We start from the raw sequence: 16,506 nt of genomic DNA, 5'->3' as shown, positions 1-16,506 counted from the left end.
CACGCTCAATTTATTTCACGTAAGAGGTGTTGAAAAATAAAAAAAAATATTTATATGATAAAGAACTTCATAAAAAAATATTTAGAAAGTATTTTATATTATTTTTTGTTATTAAAAAAAAAGAATTACTAAGAATATATTTGCAAATAAATTGTAGTAGTACCGAATGAAATATAATAAGAATTTTATATACACAAATAATTTTTTAATATAATTTTAATCAAAAATACTATTGAAAAAGTTCTGTTAAAATAGTTTTTTAATAGGAATTTGCGTAAAATTTTCACCAATACTTAATGAGAATAAAATTAGAATTTATATAAGAAAAATATTTTTTTAAATTTTAATATTTTTTTAACATTAATATTTTAAAAAATATATTTGTTTATATAACTGTTTTTTCGAAAATTAATATCTGTTATCAGAAAATATTTTTACTTGAAAATTACAACAATGTTTACAAATAATTAACAAATAAGAACCTCTTTTGGAAGAAAATATCTTTTACTAAATCATATAATTTAAAAAAAAAATTAAAATTTATTAAAAATAAAAGGAGAAGATTAAATTTGAAATAATAATAAATATTTTGAGTAAACCCATTATTTTTTCGAAAATTTCAGAAACATAATTTTTACAACAAAAAACTACTGGGCTTTTTTAAACTTAACCGAAAATTAACAAAAAAAAAAAAAAAATGGTTCATCAAAAACAAAAATTTTGGAGCTTAAAAAAATAATAAGAATCAAAAAAAATGAAATAATAATTTACCTAGAACAACTGCTGTTTGGAAAATTAAAAAAAAAATCTAAAAAATTATTACAGTGCGATTTCAAATATTTTCGAAAATTTATAAACAAACCTACTAAATGTTAATGGAAACAAATATTAATTAACTAATTAGTTTAAATAAGTTGAATGAATGTTTTCAAAAATATTTTCACTGAGCGGTTTTGAATTTTTTCGCAAATTGTCATAAGTTCGTATCAAAAAATAAGGAAAACAAAGTTTTTGAGTTAAAAAAAAGGTTTTTTAGGTTCTTGTTTTTAGATGTAACTGAGATATCTTTTTCGAAAATTACAAAACAAAATCTTATTACTATATATTAAATTGCCAGTTTTGAATTTTTCGAAATATTTGAAAAATGTTCAACAAAGAATTAAGAAAACAAATTCAGAAACTCGGAACTGAAAAGAAAAAGTATGTATATAAAATAAAACTTTGGTTTTTCGAAAATTACGAATATAAAAGCTTGTTCAAAAAAATATTTACTCGGTAGTCTTAACGACTGGCGCGCTGTTCTTAACTCGGCAAATATGGCGGTGTCTACGCCAATTAAGAAGAAGAAGTCTTAAATTATTTCGAAAATTTACAAAAAAAAAAAAAATATTGCACCAAAATTAAATAAAAAGAAAATTTAAGAAAATATGTATTTTAATACGTTGAATGTTTTGTTTTCAAAAGTTACAAAATATATGTAAATTATTTCAAAAAATTTTCACAGCACGGTCTAACATTTTGATGAAAATGATATTCGGTATATAGACGAAAAATAGTGCAAAAAGTTACGAAAACAAAATGTTGTTCAAAAAAAATTTATTGTACGCTTTTAATTTTTTCAAAATTAAAAAAAAAAATATTGTACCAAAATCGGTATTTAAATGAAAAAATATTTTATATACATAAGATGACTGTTTTTTCGAATATTGCAAAAGATTTTTTGCTCAAATTTTAAAATATTAATAAAATAATAAATCTCAATTTATAAAAACACAAAAAAACAAAAAAAAAAAAAACGTATGCTTATTATAATATAATAATAACAGCATTACAGATATTTTTGTCGCATAAGTTAATCTTGAATGTTATAATCACGCACTTTTATGTTTGTATTTTTGCGCATTTCTTAATCCGCCTCAATGCCTTTGTTGCCGTCTTGCCAAGCATCTTTTCTAAAGACACTTAGTAAGTAGGTGCACTGCAGCCGTGAGAAACTGGTTCTATGCAATCTTACAGCTACAACAACAATAAGCACAATAAATTCTTGAAGGTTTATGCAAATGCAGCGCTGCTTTGATTTATTGCAGTTAACGAACAATTCAATATCATTGATTATCCATAAGAGCTGCAAGGTGGGTATGAAGTTGAAAAAAATATTTGTATGTAGGTGTTTATAAACAAATATAAAAATGTATGCATTTTCTGTGCATGTATTTTGTGTGAGTCTATTGTGGCTATCAAATTGTAATCGAAATGTTGTTTTTGTTATAGTGATAAACTCGACTGTAATCGCGTAGGCGGTGTCTACGCCACCAAAGAAGAAGATAGTGATAAAAGTGAGCAATTGAATATTTTTAGAGCCATCCAAAAAGAGTTGAATAGTATCTTAGCTAATAATTGAAGGCAAACTTTTAAAATTTGAGCAATTTAAATATAATTAAGTTTTTTTTCGATTGCGTTAAATTGTATTTCTTTAAAAAAAAGTTTGCTTTACACTTCTAAAAATTATTTGGTAAATTTTAGTTTTATTATTTTTTACTAAACATAAAGGTGTTTGCATTGTTTTTTAATTATTTTGCATTATTATTATAATAATTATATTTTTTTACAATAAAAAAAAATTAATATGAATTTTGGTTATTTAAACTTTTTTCGTTATGAAATACTTATTCTATGTGAAAAAGTTGTCCTTAATATATTTAAATGAATCACTATTAAATTTTATTTGGTATAATTTGTGTCTTTTCGTAAAAACATTTGTTTTTGTAATTAATAAATCTGTGTTTCTTTTCTGTAATAAATTTGTTTTCTTTTATTTCATAGTTGAAAGTATGTTTTATGATTAATATATTATTTTTTTTTTTAATGTTTGCTTATTATTTTAATAATTTTTTTTTTTATAATTACAAAGTACATTTAATTATTATTATTTCCTTTTGTCTACAAAATTTTTTTACTTTAATAAAAAATATTTTTCATAATTCCAAAGTATTATTGTTCACAAAAAAAAATATTTTCAATACTTTTAAAATATTTCTTTTGTGAACTATAATAATTCGGAATTATGAAAAATATTTTTTATTAAAGTAAAAAAAATTTTTAAAAGAATTGAAAATATTTTTTTTGTATTTCCACAATATTACTTTCTGTATAAAATAATATTTTTACTATTTTAATATTATATAATATTTTTATTTTATTTTGTTCACATTTAAAATATATTACTTTTTAAGAAAAATGTTTTTTTAATTTAATTTATTAATTTTTATTATTTTTAAAAATTATTTTTTTATTTAATTTTTTTATTTTTTATTTATTTTTATTTATTTTATTTATTTATTTAATTTACATATTGACAATTCAACTCTAAATTAATTTTAATAGTATAGAAGGTAGATGTTTTCTTATATTTTCGTAGTCCAGTGTTGCTATAGCGGTATTTTCATTTTCCTTTATTTGATTTTAAATAAAATAGTATTGATTTATAGTTTGACAACTCAATTAAAAAAATAAAATATGTAATTTTTTTTGATATTTTCACTCTCTTTTAATTTTGTTTCTAATAATACTAATTTTATTTATTTTAGCGTATTATTTTTTTATGAGTTTCAAAACTTTTTTTAAAATTGTTTTTTTATTTAATTTACATAATTTTTTATTTAAATTTTCTATATTTTTTAATTAAAAAAGGTTTGGTTTTTTTGGCAACTCAATTTTTTTATTTATTTGTTTTTAATATAAACAGTTTTTTATTTATTATTTGTTTAAAAATATAATATTATACCTAAAATTGGTTTTTTTCTAAATATTCCATTTATTTTAAGTTTCTTTATTTTTATTTCTATAAATTTATTTTCGCTGCATATTTTAAAAATTCAATTTTATTTAATTTAGTAAACTTTTATTTGATGTTGTTTAGCAATAATAATAATCTGGCGATTAATTGTGCAATTTTCTTGGTTTTATTTAAAATGTTATTTATTTGAAAGCTAGTTTTTATTTGAATTTTTGAAAAATCATTTTGAAATTTAAGTTAATTAAAAATATTTTACTGTAAATATTATTTTTAATAATTTATTCCGTGCTTCTTTATATATTTTCAAGTGTTTTTTCATTAAATTCATCATTAAAATTAAATAAAATTCGAAAAAAATCAAATTAATTGCCAAAATAATAATTTCCTAAATGTAATTTGAACAAATGTATTTTTAAATATTGTATTTATAAATGAAAATTTTTAATCTTATTGTAGAAATATTTATAAAATTATTTTCCGCAATTTCATATTTTAAGTACGCAGAGCTTCACTGGATTGTTATTAAATTTATTTTAATTATATGCAGGAAATCTACTACAAATGATATTATATTTTTTAAGCAAACAAAACTTATCAAAAGGCATTTCACTATCCTAATTAGACACACAAAATTATTGCTTGCACCAAATTAATATAAACAAAACGCAAACGCATACGAAAAAATTAAATTTATTTTGTGTAAACAATTGAGCAAATACCGGCATTTTCGACATATTTCTCCACAAACAAAAACGAAAATCAAACAAAAAACACTTCAAAATAATTCAAACAAATTTTTTACGCAATTGCGGCGCACACATACCCACACAAATAGCGCCAATGCTTTATTTGACACTTTTGTAATTGTTGTTTTAGCTTCAAATATTTGTTGTTGTTTTATTTGTATTTTTGCTGCCTTCGAATTTTTCGGCGTTTTCTGTTTGCCTCACGTTGCTTCACTTTATCGCTTAATTTCGTTTTTGCTTTTACAGCACACATACAAACACTGGCGCGTACACTTTGTTGTTATGGCTGCAGAGCAGACAGTGACTGGCTGTCCAGAATCATGCACATATGTATACATATGTGTGTACTTTGCTTTGCTAATTTCTAGCAAATTTTACCGCATTTGTGGTTATTTTCGAGTTGTATATTTAAGAGACACTGAACACATGTGTTGTTGTTGTTATTTTTTTGCAATAAAATAGACACAGTACAGCACGCAATATCCGTTTCCGCTACTTATAGAATTTTGCACTTTTTTCAAAAACTAGTAAAGTAAATTCTTTTTAATTTTTATTTCAAAATTTTTGTTGAAATTCGAAGCACTCGCACAGCTTCAACACACGATTCGCTCCGTTTCGACGCGCTACGCTTGGCTTGCTTTGCCTACGACTCTGCACGACGCTTTTAACTTCGTTGTTGTTTTGTTATAATTTGCCGTCTGTTATTTGTTTACCTATTGTTATTGCTATTTTTGTTGTTGTTTGTTTATTTTTGGTATCATTTAGCCACTTTGACAGTTGTCGGTTGCCGCTGCCTCACGAGCGTCTGCTCAAAGCAGTCGTTTCGGCTGTTTGTTATTTTAAATTTTCAAATTTACAGCCAAGCAACAACAATGCAGAAATACTTTTTGCAAAAAAGTAATTTATAACTTTATATTTCTGTTATTTGTTTTATTTTTTAACAACAGACTTCAAAAATTCTAAAATTTTCTTTGATAAACGCGCGCGATTAACCGTTGTGTATGACCGATACGTGTGGAATCTAAAAGACAACTGAGCGCACGATAGCAAAGTTTCGCACACACGAGCAGCGCGCCACGCCGTGCCGGCCAAACAGCCACCAGAGCAAAGCTAAAGTGCCAGACAGCACCACACCCCCACAAACGCCGCACCAAAGCGACCTTCTCTCCACCAAAACGACAGACGGCCGGTTTCGGTACTCAACCACTGTCTCTGCGCTCTGTCGTTTGTTTGCCAAGCATTCGTGTTGCTTTGCTTTGGATTGTATTGAAGTGGTGTATCTGAGCACCGAAGTATCTGCGAGCATAAGTATCTCTCAGCGGTTGTTTATATGTAGCTGTGTTGTCGGTGGTGGCTGATGTCAAGCGCTATGATCCAGCGATTTATGCTCATCGAATGCTTATGCATTGTGGAAGATAGCATGCGACTTTGCCGGTCGAAGAGTACATAGTACCGATAAAGTCGCATGCGATTAGTGGTTGCTTAAACATAAAATTACAGGTGGATGATGGTTGCGTGCGATGAGCGAGTAGCAGTTGAATTTTTTCGAAGCCCTGAAGCCTAGGTACAGATATAAGGCTTGAGCGAATAATACAAGAGTTCATAGAAAAATAAAATGAAGTGTGGTCAACTTAAATATCTAACATCGCAATTCAACACTGGTCTTTAACTACTATTAACTTTTAGCCGAGAAACAAAAAATATTAAAAATTTAGTTTTGAAGACATATTTTACTCTCTATAAATAATTAAATTTTAAAGTAAAGCTTCTTTTCAGGTTTTTTTGGGAAAGCTCAGTGGAATCTTATAACAGTCCAGTGAAAGCTTTTTTAAATCGAATTACCTAGAAAATGAACTTTTTACTAATTTTTTGTTGTAGTAGCTATAAAATTTTCTCGGACGAGAGACCCAACTTTTGATGGCGACCACTGCAAACGTGTTAAGGAATACGATTTAAGGGCATGTACCTGGAACGTCCAGTCCATTGATTGGGAAGGTGCCGCTGCCCAGCTGGTTGATATCGTCGTAGGAGTAAAAGCTGACATCATCGGGTCAAAAAAGTGCGGTGGACGGGACAAGGACTGAGATGAGTAGGTCCTTGTGGCATTTGCTACAGTGGCCATATAAAGGAGCACAAGTTCGGTGTTTGATTCGTGGTGAGAGAGACACTCCGTCGCCGAGTCCTGGCATTCACCTCGGTGGATGAACGTCTAGTCACAATCCGTATCAAAGCGAAGTTCTTCAATCTATCGCTGATTTGCGCCCACGCCCCGACGGAAGAGAAGGACGATGTGACCAAAGATGTCTTCTATGAGCTTCTATCTACCTATGAGCGTTGCCCCCGCCACGATGTCAAAATCGTGCTTGGCGACTTTAACGCCAGGCTGAGCAAAGAAGGTATCTTTGGTATAACGGTCGGTAAAATCAGCCTCCGTGAGGCACATTCCCAAATGGGCTGAGGCTGATTGACTTCGACGGGTTCCGAAATATGGTTATCTGTCCAAGCAGATCGATTATGTTATGATGGACGGAGACGTGTCTCTCCAGTGTTTTCGACGTGCGTACGATACGAAGCTTTAGGATTATCAACACTACTTAAGTTACGGCAAATTTAAATCTTGCATTAATTTTGGGACGGCCTGAATAAGAATAAGGCCATCGTTTTTTCTATTGATAAGGAGTTCCACTATAAAGAGATATCGGACACGATCTCACTCGACAATGAAAATCGTGTGTATTATCCTGGGTTCCAAGAATTTGAAGAAAAATGGCAAGAATTGGCTAACACTTTGTTGTAGTTGTACACTCACTAGGCAAAAACTGTATTCAACTACTGTTCCCATCGATACTTTATAATAATTTGCTTTGCTTTGATGCTCTTCAAAAGGTCAAAATATCGGCCAGCTTAGTGTTGATTAAGTGAAAAACAAAACCATTAAATTAATAAGACGGCCGTAATAATTTTTTTACACATTTTTGGATCCTTGATACTGGATATCTATATTTATTTTTTTCGGGAAATATAATTAGGATTGAGACAAAATGTAGATAACTATCGAATAGTAATTATAGTAAAAGTTATCGATGAGAAATGTCTCAATACCTACAAAATAAAATAAATACTCAGCTAGAACAATACAGATCTGCTTCTTGGACTGGACTAAGAGTAAAGTAGAATTAGGCCAAAAACACAATAAATAAGAAATTAAACGATTTGCTTTGAAGGTATTTTGACAATCAATGCTTTGGAATCTCAGCTGAATATTACAAATTTACAAAATTATATTAGTTAAGGTAAGTTTATCACCAAATTAGTAACTGTCGTCATTAATTTATGGACAAAATTTTCAATATAATTTTTTGCTTTTATATTCAAACCATCAACAGAAGTTTGCGAATGATTTAATGCGAAGCAGTACAGCCAAAGTTTGCTTGTTTAAAATTTTGTCCAAAGTACTATGTGATTAATTATTTGGAAGAGCAATCTGCCAAATTCAGAGCCTACTTTAAGGCGAATGTTATTATTTTCATTCGTTCATCGCATATCTGCACTTCTCATATGGTTCATACATTAATTTTACAAAAAGTGTTTCAAGAGTTCATATTTTCCTAATAACTATTAAAAAGTATACGACAGTGACATGGAAAGATGGTAATTGAGAACTTTCTATCACGAATACTCAATTAGACATGTAAATGACAAAAACTTGCATTGGCTGTGATTGACTTAATTGGTGTATCTAAAGAGAAAAAGTATGATAAAAGGATTAAAAAAACGTGGGGAGCTTCGTCATCTTAATAATTTATTTATTTATAACTATAAATATGTTATTATTATTATACACCGTTCATAACTTATTTTTTATATAATACATTTTTCGCTTGTACTTATGTACATATGTACATATGTATGTATTTCTTTAGGATATACACATGTATATAGACATACTATAAGAGTTCATAGTCACTTGTGCTAGTTTTCTTACGTATTTTATTATCCAATTGCCTTTTAATGATTATCGCTAATTTCAGAACAAAGAAAAAAATTCAGTGACAAAGAATTGCAATAACAAGAACAAATAGCAACAAAGTGTGGCAAAGTATGCAGTTAATGGTGAAGAGTATGTGCGACATAAAAGACAAGTTTTAATTGTTGCAATCAGGCAATTTATCTGCTATACACTTATGTATAAATGAGTGATTCAGTCTCCATATCATTAATAGTAGTGTCGTGGCACTTTCGATTGCGCTTTCATTATCGCTGTTTACATTCGCGTATCTGTCGCATATCATTGTTGTATTACTTCGCTGCTTATCTGCTGGCCGATAGTAGACGAGTAGTGCGGCATGTGGGCGTTCTTTTCGGTTTAACGGTATGCGGAATATGCATACATATGTGCATACAGATGAGTATATAAATATAGATTTATATATATATACTTACGCATATTTTACTTGACAATTTAGTGCAGCGGTTATGGCCTGCTTGCTCAATCGAACTTAAATTGTGCTGGTTTGATGGATATTTGGGTATATGGCAGTGTATATGTATAGGTAAATGTATGTACACATGAAAGTCTACATAACTTGATGTGTATTTATATGTATGTATACTCAATTTATTTATATACATACATATGTATGCATACCTATAGTATATCCAGCGATGTGGGTGTGTCTTTTAGCATTTCAAAGCTCGAAGACCGCTACAAACATATGTTTATACATAAATATGTATCGATATAAGCATTTATTTATGTTTACATGTCATGCCGATATCATAGCATATCTAAATGTAACGAAGATTTTTTTTATGGGTGCAGTAATTGGGTCAAATATTTTGTTTGTATTGAAAAAAGCTCAAAATTGTATATTATTGATAGCAAATATTGAACAATAAAAAAAAAAAAATTATTGGAAGATTTATTAGTCAGTGATCTACTACCTAAGCAGAATTATTACTCAACTGCATTAAAATGGATGCCATGATCCGCTTATTGGTGCCCTAAAAAACGATTTTTTCTCTCTTGAAGTGGATTTAGTTACTGTTTCACAAGTTCAACAAAAAAATAGTTTTTTATTTTCAGATTTCGTAATCAAAGATCTCAAACTTTCGTAGATAATAGTAAGAACAATATCATTATCATCATGGAGCCTCTGACCCACTTTTTATTTTACTTTAATTCTGAACATAAAAACCGAATTTTCAGCTCTTCATGTGAGTTTAATTACTGTTCCACAAGTTCAACAAACAAAAAACTTTGAATTCCCAAACTTAGTAGCCAGAGATTTCATACCTTAGAAGAAATAAATCTAAATGGCGCTTGTGAGCCTATTTTCTGATAAAAAAAAAATGAATTTTGTTGCTCTGAAAGTGGGTTTAGTTACCGTTCCACAAGTTCAACAAACAAAAAGCTTTGTATTCCCAGATTTAGTAGCCAGCGATCTCGACCCTTATTAGAAATATTACTTAAGACCGTAAAAATGGAGACTCTTTGAACCGCATAACAGAACCTCCCTAAGTTCGTTGTGCTGTATTCCAGAAAACAACGAATTTTTGATTTTTTAGTAACAGTTCCACAAGTTCAAAAAACAAAAAACTTCGAAATCTCAGATTTAGTAGACCTACTTAGTAAAAATAGCACTTATCGGTATTAGTATGGCGCCTTCGACGTGCTTTTTTATAATATTTTAACTATTCTACCGGGTAACTTATTTAATTTTCTGGTACATAGCAGAATCCCTCTAAGTTCAGAACCATAAAATCGAGCCCTTCCAAAAAACTTGAATTCTTTTGCTCTTCAAACGGGTATAGAACCGTTCCACAAGTCCACCAGGCATACTTATTCTTCAAGTAGGATTGAGCGCGAATTTGCCATTAACGTACCGAACTTGAGAATATTTGAAGGAATTTCGAGTTTCGTTAAAAATTAACATCATTGAAGGTTAGAAAAGAAAAATTAAGATACATAACGTCAATATTTGATCTCCCAGTATTGAAAAAAAAAATTATATGTAAAACGATTAAAAATTAAAGTAAAAAATTAAATTAAAACGTGAAAACTATTTTTTATTTTTTTTTTATAATTAAAAAAAAATTATTTTTTAAATTTTAGAAAATATTTATTGCATTCTATGAATATCAATTTTATTTCATAATAATAAAGACAAATTAAAACTCTGCACTTCCCAACAATGCGCCACCAGCTTCATATCCGCCATTGGCGCCCACGCTTGCCGCAATATTTTCGTCAAATAGTCAATAATTGTGCAACTTAACAAATCGCTTAGCCGAATTTGGCGTATTTTGACAGGATAATAATGCTGTCATTTACAGTTGAGCCACACTTATTTTCGTAAACAAGCAAACAGACAACAATACAATTATCGCCTGTGCAATGTAAAATACTTTGACCCCAAAATACACTGCCGCTTACAAGTACGTGTACCTAGCAACATACAAAAATACGAAAAATAGCTTCGACTGGCGCGCGGCTTTGTTTATCCCTGACAATTTAATTCCAATTGCGCCTTTTCATCTGTAACTCCGCGTTCGCTACAACATTTATCAGCGCTCCTCAATCTAACCGCAGTACTCGCTGGTTGGCTCCTCACTACTTGTCGGCGGTAATGATTGTTGGCTGCTGCTGGTCGCCAGGCTAGTTAGTGCTTTATTTGCGCAAATATCTGTGTATCTTGCCCATTTGGATTTTGATCGGATCTTAGGCAACGTCGAACAGCTGCGCTCATTGCTGCCGCCAAAGCCATCAAAAAGTTCAAAATGTGAAATAATAATAAAAATGCGCTAAAAAGTGTGGGGCCTTATGGGTGAACAGCATGGTCACAGCAGACGGCGGTGGCGCGTTGTCACGCTGTGGTCGGCAGGCTGCGCAGTCGGCGGTACAGTGTGTCGCTTGCATAGAAAAGTGTGTAGAATTTTTCAATTATAAATGGTGGCATCGAACTAAAATACCCTTTCCCCAAAGAAGAGTTGCTATACAAGAACTTAATTTTGATGGTTCACTTTAGAGGGAGGAAAAAGACGTGTGCAAAATTTCAGATCGATATCTCTAATGGGGACGAGTGTTTTAGATGTCCTAGTAAGTGTAATGGCTTGTAACTGACATCACCGCCGTCCAAGAAGTGCGATGGAAGGGACAAGGACTGAAACGAGTAAGTCCTTGTGGCATGTACTATAGTAGCCATATGAAGGAGCGCAAATTCGGTGTAGGATTCGTGGTGGCCCTAGACCTGGCATCCACCCCGGTGGATAATCGTTTAGCCACAAACCGCATCAAAGCTAACTTCTTCAACATATCGCTGATTTGCGCCCAAGCCCCGACGGAAGAAAAGAACGATGTGACCAAAGTTGTCTTTTGTGAGCGCTTGGAGCGCACTTATGAGAGCTGCGCCCGTCACGAAGTCAAATTCGGTAAATTCAGCCTCCAAGATGAAACATCACCAAATAAGTTGAGGCTGATATTTATATTCCAGTACAGGATAATTCATCAAGCTACCTGGCTGGCTCCAGATCAAAAAGTTACCAATCAAGGCGGACGAACATGTTATGATAGACGGAAGACACGTCTGTAGTGTTTCCGACCGCGTACGCTCCGAGGTCCTAGTATTGACTTGGACTACTATGTTGTTGCATTGAAGATACGCACCCGGCTCTGTGCAGCAAAAAAGGGACGTCAACAAACACAAGGAAGGTTTTAAGTGTGGGACGACATTTCACGCTGCTTACAAACAGCTGCAAACGAAACCATTGTTCTTCAGAAAAGGCAAATGAACATCTACGTTTTTTTTATACCCTGAAAGATATTTTAAGTTTTTGTCAAACGTCATTTTAACATATCTGCCATATAAACTGAACGATCTGAATCTTCTTATATGGAAACTCATTTGTCTTCACCAAATTTGGATAGATTATTTTCTAAACAATGTAATCTCCGATATAAATTGTTCAGATCGGTTAACTATAGTATGTTGAGCTGAGTCAATTTTATACCATTCACTGACAATGTATCTTCGATCGAATCAAGTGCTTGTTAACTATATATGGAATGATCGAAATCTTTTCTTATATGGAAAACTTTCATTTGACAATGTGTATCCACCAAATTTGTACAGATTATTTTCTGAGGCAACAATGTAATCTCCGAAGAAATTGGTCAGATCGGTTAACTATAACATATAGCTACCATACAAACTGAACGATCGGAATCAAGTTCTTGTATGGAAAACTTTCACATTTGACAATGTATCCTCACCAAATTTGGTATATGTTATTTTCTAAGGCAACAATGTAATCTCTGAAGAAATTGTTCAGATCGGTTAACTATAGCATATAGCTGCCATACAAACTGAACACATAGTTACTAAAAGAAATGCACCTGTGAAGGGTATATTAGCTTCGGTGCAGCCGAAGTTAACGTTTTTTCTTGTTTAATTTTGTTTTTAATTTTCGAAATTAGTTCCTGTTAAAAATTTATTAATTTTTAGTAATTTAATTTTTATGCAAAAATAATTTTAATTTTTAATTTTCAAAAATTTAAATAATCAATTTGCTTAAAAAAGTTTTTCAGCATAAATTATTTCAAAAGACCCACTGTGCGGTTGCACTAGCGTGATCGCAAGCCGCATACAGCAAGCAAGCCAGTAAAGCAAATTACAAATGAAAAGTAAACAAAACGAAGGCAACGCAAAGCTGCCAGAAAGCGAGCAAAACAGAATGTAACCGCAAACAACTGACATGATTCTTAATGCTTGGCATATTTGTAAGATTATTGTACGTTTGTGTTTTCGATGACTTTTTCGCTTTTTCTCAATGCTTTCGCTCCTTATTTGCCACAATTGAGGCGTAGCAAATAAAAGAAATAAAAATTTGCTTTGCCATTTCAAGTTTTCTTTTTTCATTATTTTATAATTCATTCGTATGCTGTAAAGTATCTGTGGTATCTGTCAGATACAAATAATAACAGCGTGTACATGTATGTAGTTTTTGAAGAAAATTATGACGCATCGCCGCAGCCAAAAGCGGCAAGCTGGCAAACATGCGGCACAAGCGTACTTTATATGTAAAACTACAACAAAAACAAATATAGCAGCAATTAATAGCAGCAATAAAAGTAACAGGCAGCAAAAACAACAAGTAAAGATCGACACTGAGACTTTTGATATCGCTTGGACCCGCTACTGGATACGCGCCATTCAATTCCACAGTTGAGAGCGCAGAAATAGACAAGAGGAAATTAGAAAAAATTGAAAAAAGCAACAAAAAAGTGATGCCAGTATTAGCTGGCAGAAGAATTAAAAGTTTAATAAGAAATAAGAAACACGCATCAAATCGCTTGGAAAGCTTAAGAGCTTAAAACGCTTCAATTGCCGGCTAGCTTTTGGGTGCAATAACACTTAGAGGTTAGCGTACAAAATAACTGCACTAAGTAACTGTATATAAGTATATAAAAATGTTTGTGAGTACAGTGTGTGCATTAAAACTGCTTACAAACTGCTGACAACAACTGACAGCTGTCAAAAATAATGTCAAACCGTCATGTCAGCTGTTTACTTGCACAATTTTATTGACATGGCGTTCAATAACGTTTTCGAATATCTTGAGGTTTTCCCTCTCTTTTACTCTCTACTACAGTACTCTTAGTAGAAATTATAAAGAATGGAGTTAGCGTTAATTGAAAGATAAGATAATGATATATGGCAAAGACAAACTTCAAGACTTATAGGTCTAAGGTAATATGTTAGATCTATATTTAATTAGGAGAGACTAATTGAAAGAAGACTGTATTTAAGAAAGGAACAAATGTTTAATAAGGGTTTTTTTATGACTTCTGAAAATAAGAGGAAGGTCGGCCTTATAGAGAATTTTTATTCGTTCAAGGCAAGGTTCTCTAGCAAAATTTTCTGAACTGTTAAACAATGAAATGAGGAATGGACTTTTCTTGAGAAAATTTTTCATGGTCGAGTAATATATACTCCTACATTGATAGCCAGCCGGCAAATAGGGCAATAAACTCACATCAAATTACGTCAGAGAAAGGCTTTTTAAGAAGGGAGACAACAATCCGTGTACTGGCTGCTAAAAAGCGTCTGCACATACATATATTGACTTCCAGGCCGCACATTAATCTGGAAAACGAAATAGCTGATGAGATCTCCAAAAGTGACATTTGTCTGACTAACAAACCAGTTCAGGAAATACGCAAGTCGCTAAAAACGATAAATAATGAAATTTTCGAAAGAGCTGACAGACGGAGCAGGCTGAGAGGAAACCTAAAGAAATGCAGGATCATGTACAGAGCTCCGAAACAAACACGAATGCTTTATACTCAAACGGTCTTGAAAGGACTGCAGGCTAACAACCGCCTAGTGAAAGGTCACAAATGACTAGGTAATGCCAGTCGAGCGAGTCGGAGTGAGCACTTTTAACGAAGATACATGGAGAAAGTGAATAGTGTAAGCAGGCATGAGAGAGACGCTGGAACACCTATGCTTCTGTTCAGCTTGGAACTCGCCTTAGATTTCAGGCAGTTTCGCTTTCATTGACAGTAGATAAAGCAACAAAATTACACATAAAGTCGCTCTTGAAGTTTATGTATGACATGACCAAACCTAACCTTTTATGGACGAAATAAGCTGAGGGCTTGTCATCGCTTGCTGATTGCGATAAATATTACAAGTAAGTAAAATTTTGAGTTATATCCATGTATAAGTGATGGCTTAGTACTACTTTATAGCGTTATTGCGACGCGTCTTCATTTTTAAAGTTTTAATAATCGAAAGCTCTAGTTCGAAGTTTTATATACAGAAGTCAAAGAAATTTTGATATACTTAAAAAGTAACTGACCGAATAACTTTCTTTATCACTAGAGAGCTTCTTAGTAGTTTTGAAACCGTATTTTAAAAGCGAAAACATCTGAAGTACTGCTCATTAAGAGCTTTCGCTCACATTTCCCTTTTCTTTTGCTTTCATCAAAATCACGAAGTAAATTACTATACTTTAAGAGAGCTTTCTAATTCTTCTAGAGAGCTTTACTTAAACTGATATTAAGGTGCATGTAAAAAATTCTGGAGCTCGAATGTTATAACGATTACAAGGTTTTGTACGTATATTTCAGACACCTACTGTACTATGCCGTAAATGAACTCATTTACACTTAAGATTATGCATCTCATTTATATCTATTAATAGATTTTAATTACTTTCACGAAAAATTAGACTAGATCATTAGTTAAATGAAGCTTAACAAGACACGAATGTTTAGGAATTTAAACGAAATGCATGTGGACGGACGAACTGCAGCCTTTGTGGTTAAAAAACACAAAATAAAACGAAGTTAGACCGGCTTCAAACTGCTTGCCACCGCTTGTTGCCAGCAAACATTAAAATTTATTTTAATAGCTTATTTGCAAGAGCTAATATTTGCACACACATAACTGTTTGTTGCGGTACATTCGCTTTTTGTAAGCTCGCTGCCGAACACCCCCACTCTTCATTATTTCTTTTTACTTTGCCGGTTTGCTGCAATTTCAAAATTTAATTTGTATTTGTTTTGGTCGCGTCTTGACGTCTCGCTGCATCTTACTCGTGTGCCACCCAGTTAGCTTTAGCTTCCACAGCAAGTGGCTCTTCGTAGTAACGAGTTCAACAATTCGGTGCTCACACAAATTGTGGAGGCTCTGCGCTCTGCAATACTATTGAGTACGCTCTTGAGCATATTTTCTAACTTTGTCTCTCTGTGAATAGCATCCAAAACCCGGCAATTTGATTTGAGTGCTTTATCATTGTTGTAGCGGCCGATACTTGTTCTGGCATTTTCCTTTCACTCACTATGCTATGGCATTTTCCAAATATCTGCCGCATGTTTTGTTGCTTTGCACTCGTTTAGGTTCCACAAATGAGTTTGCTTTGTCGGTGCAAACTTGTAATAAAACTAAAGTGCGAAGC

At 31.7% G+C, this 16,506-nt stretch overlaps 1 protein-coding gene across 3 annotated transcripts in view; it reads right to left on the bottom strand.

The window, feature by feature from the left end:
• The window catches only part of LOC126759147 (protein sprint), a 282,986-nt gene that overhangs the window by 223,919 nt on the left and 42,561 nt on the right, over positions 1 to 16,506 (bottom strand). The window contains exon 1 of one of the 3 annotated variants that reach the window (XM_050473801.1): positions 4,620 to 5,551. The exons of the other annotated variants lie outside the window; for them this stretch is intronic. The gene's annotated coding sequence lies outside the window, so the exon portion shown is untranslated. Of the gene's footprint in view, positions 1 to 4,619; positions 5,552 to 16,506 lie in introns of those variants that run through there. 3 annotated transcript variants of the gene reach the window in all.

Source organism: Bactrocera neohumeralis, chromosome 5 (genome assembly GCF_024586455.1).
Source record: "Bactrocera neohumeralis isolate Rockhampton chromosome 5, APGP_CSIRO_Bneo_wtdbg2-racon-allhic-juicebox.fasta_v2, whole genome shotgun sequence".
Lineage (NCBI taxonomy): Eukaryota > Metazoa > Arthropoda > Insecta > Diptera > Tephritidae > Bactrocera > Bactrocera neohumeralis.
This window is presented reverse-complemented; position numbering and strand designations above follow the sequence as displayed.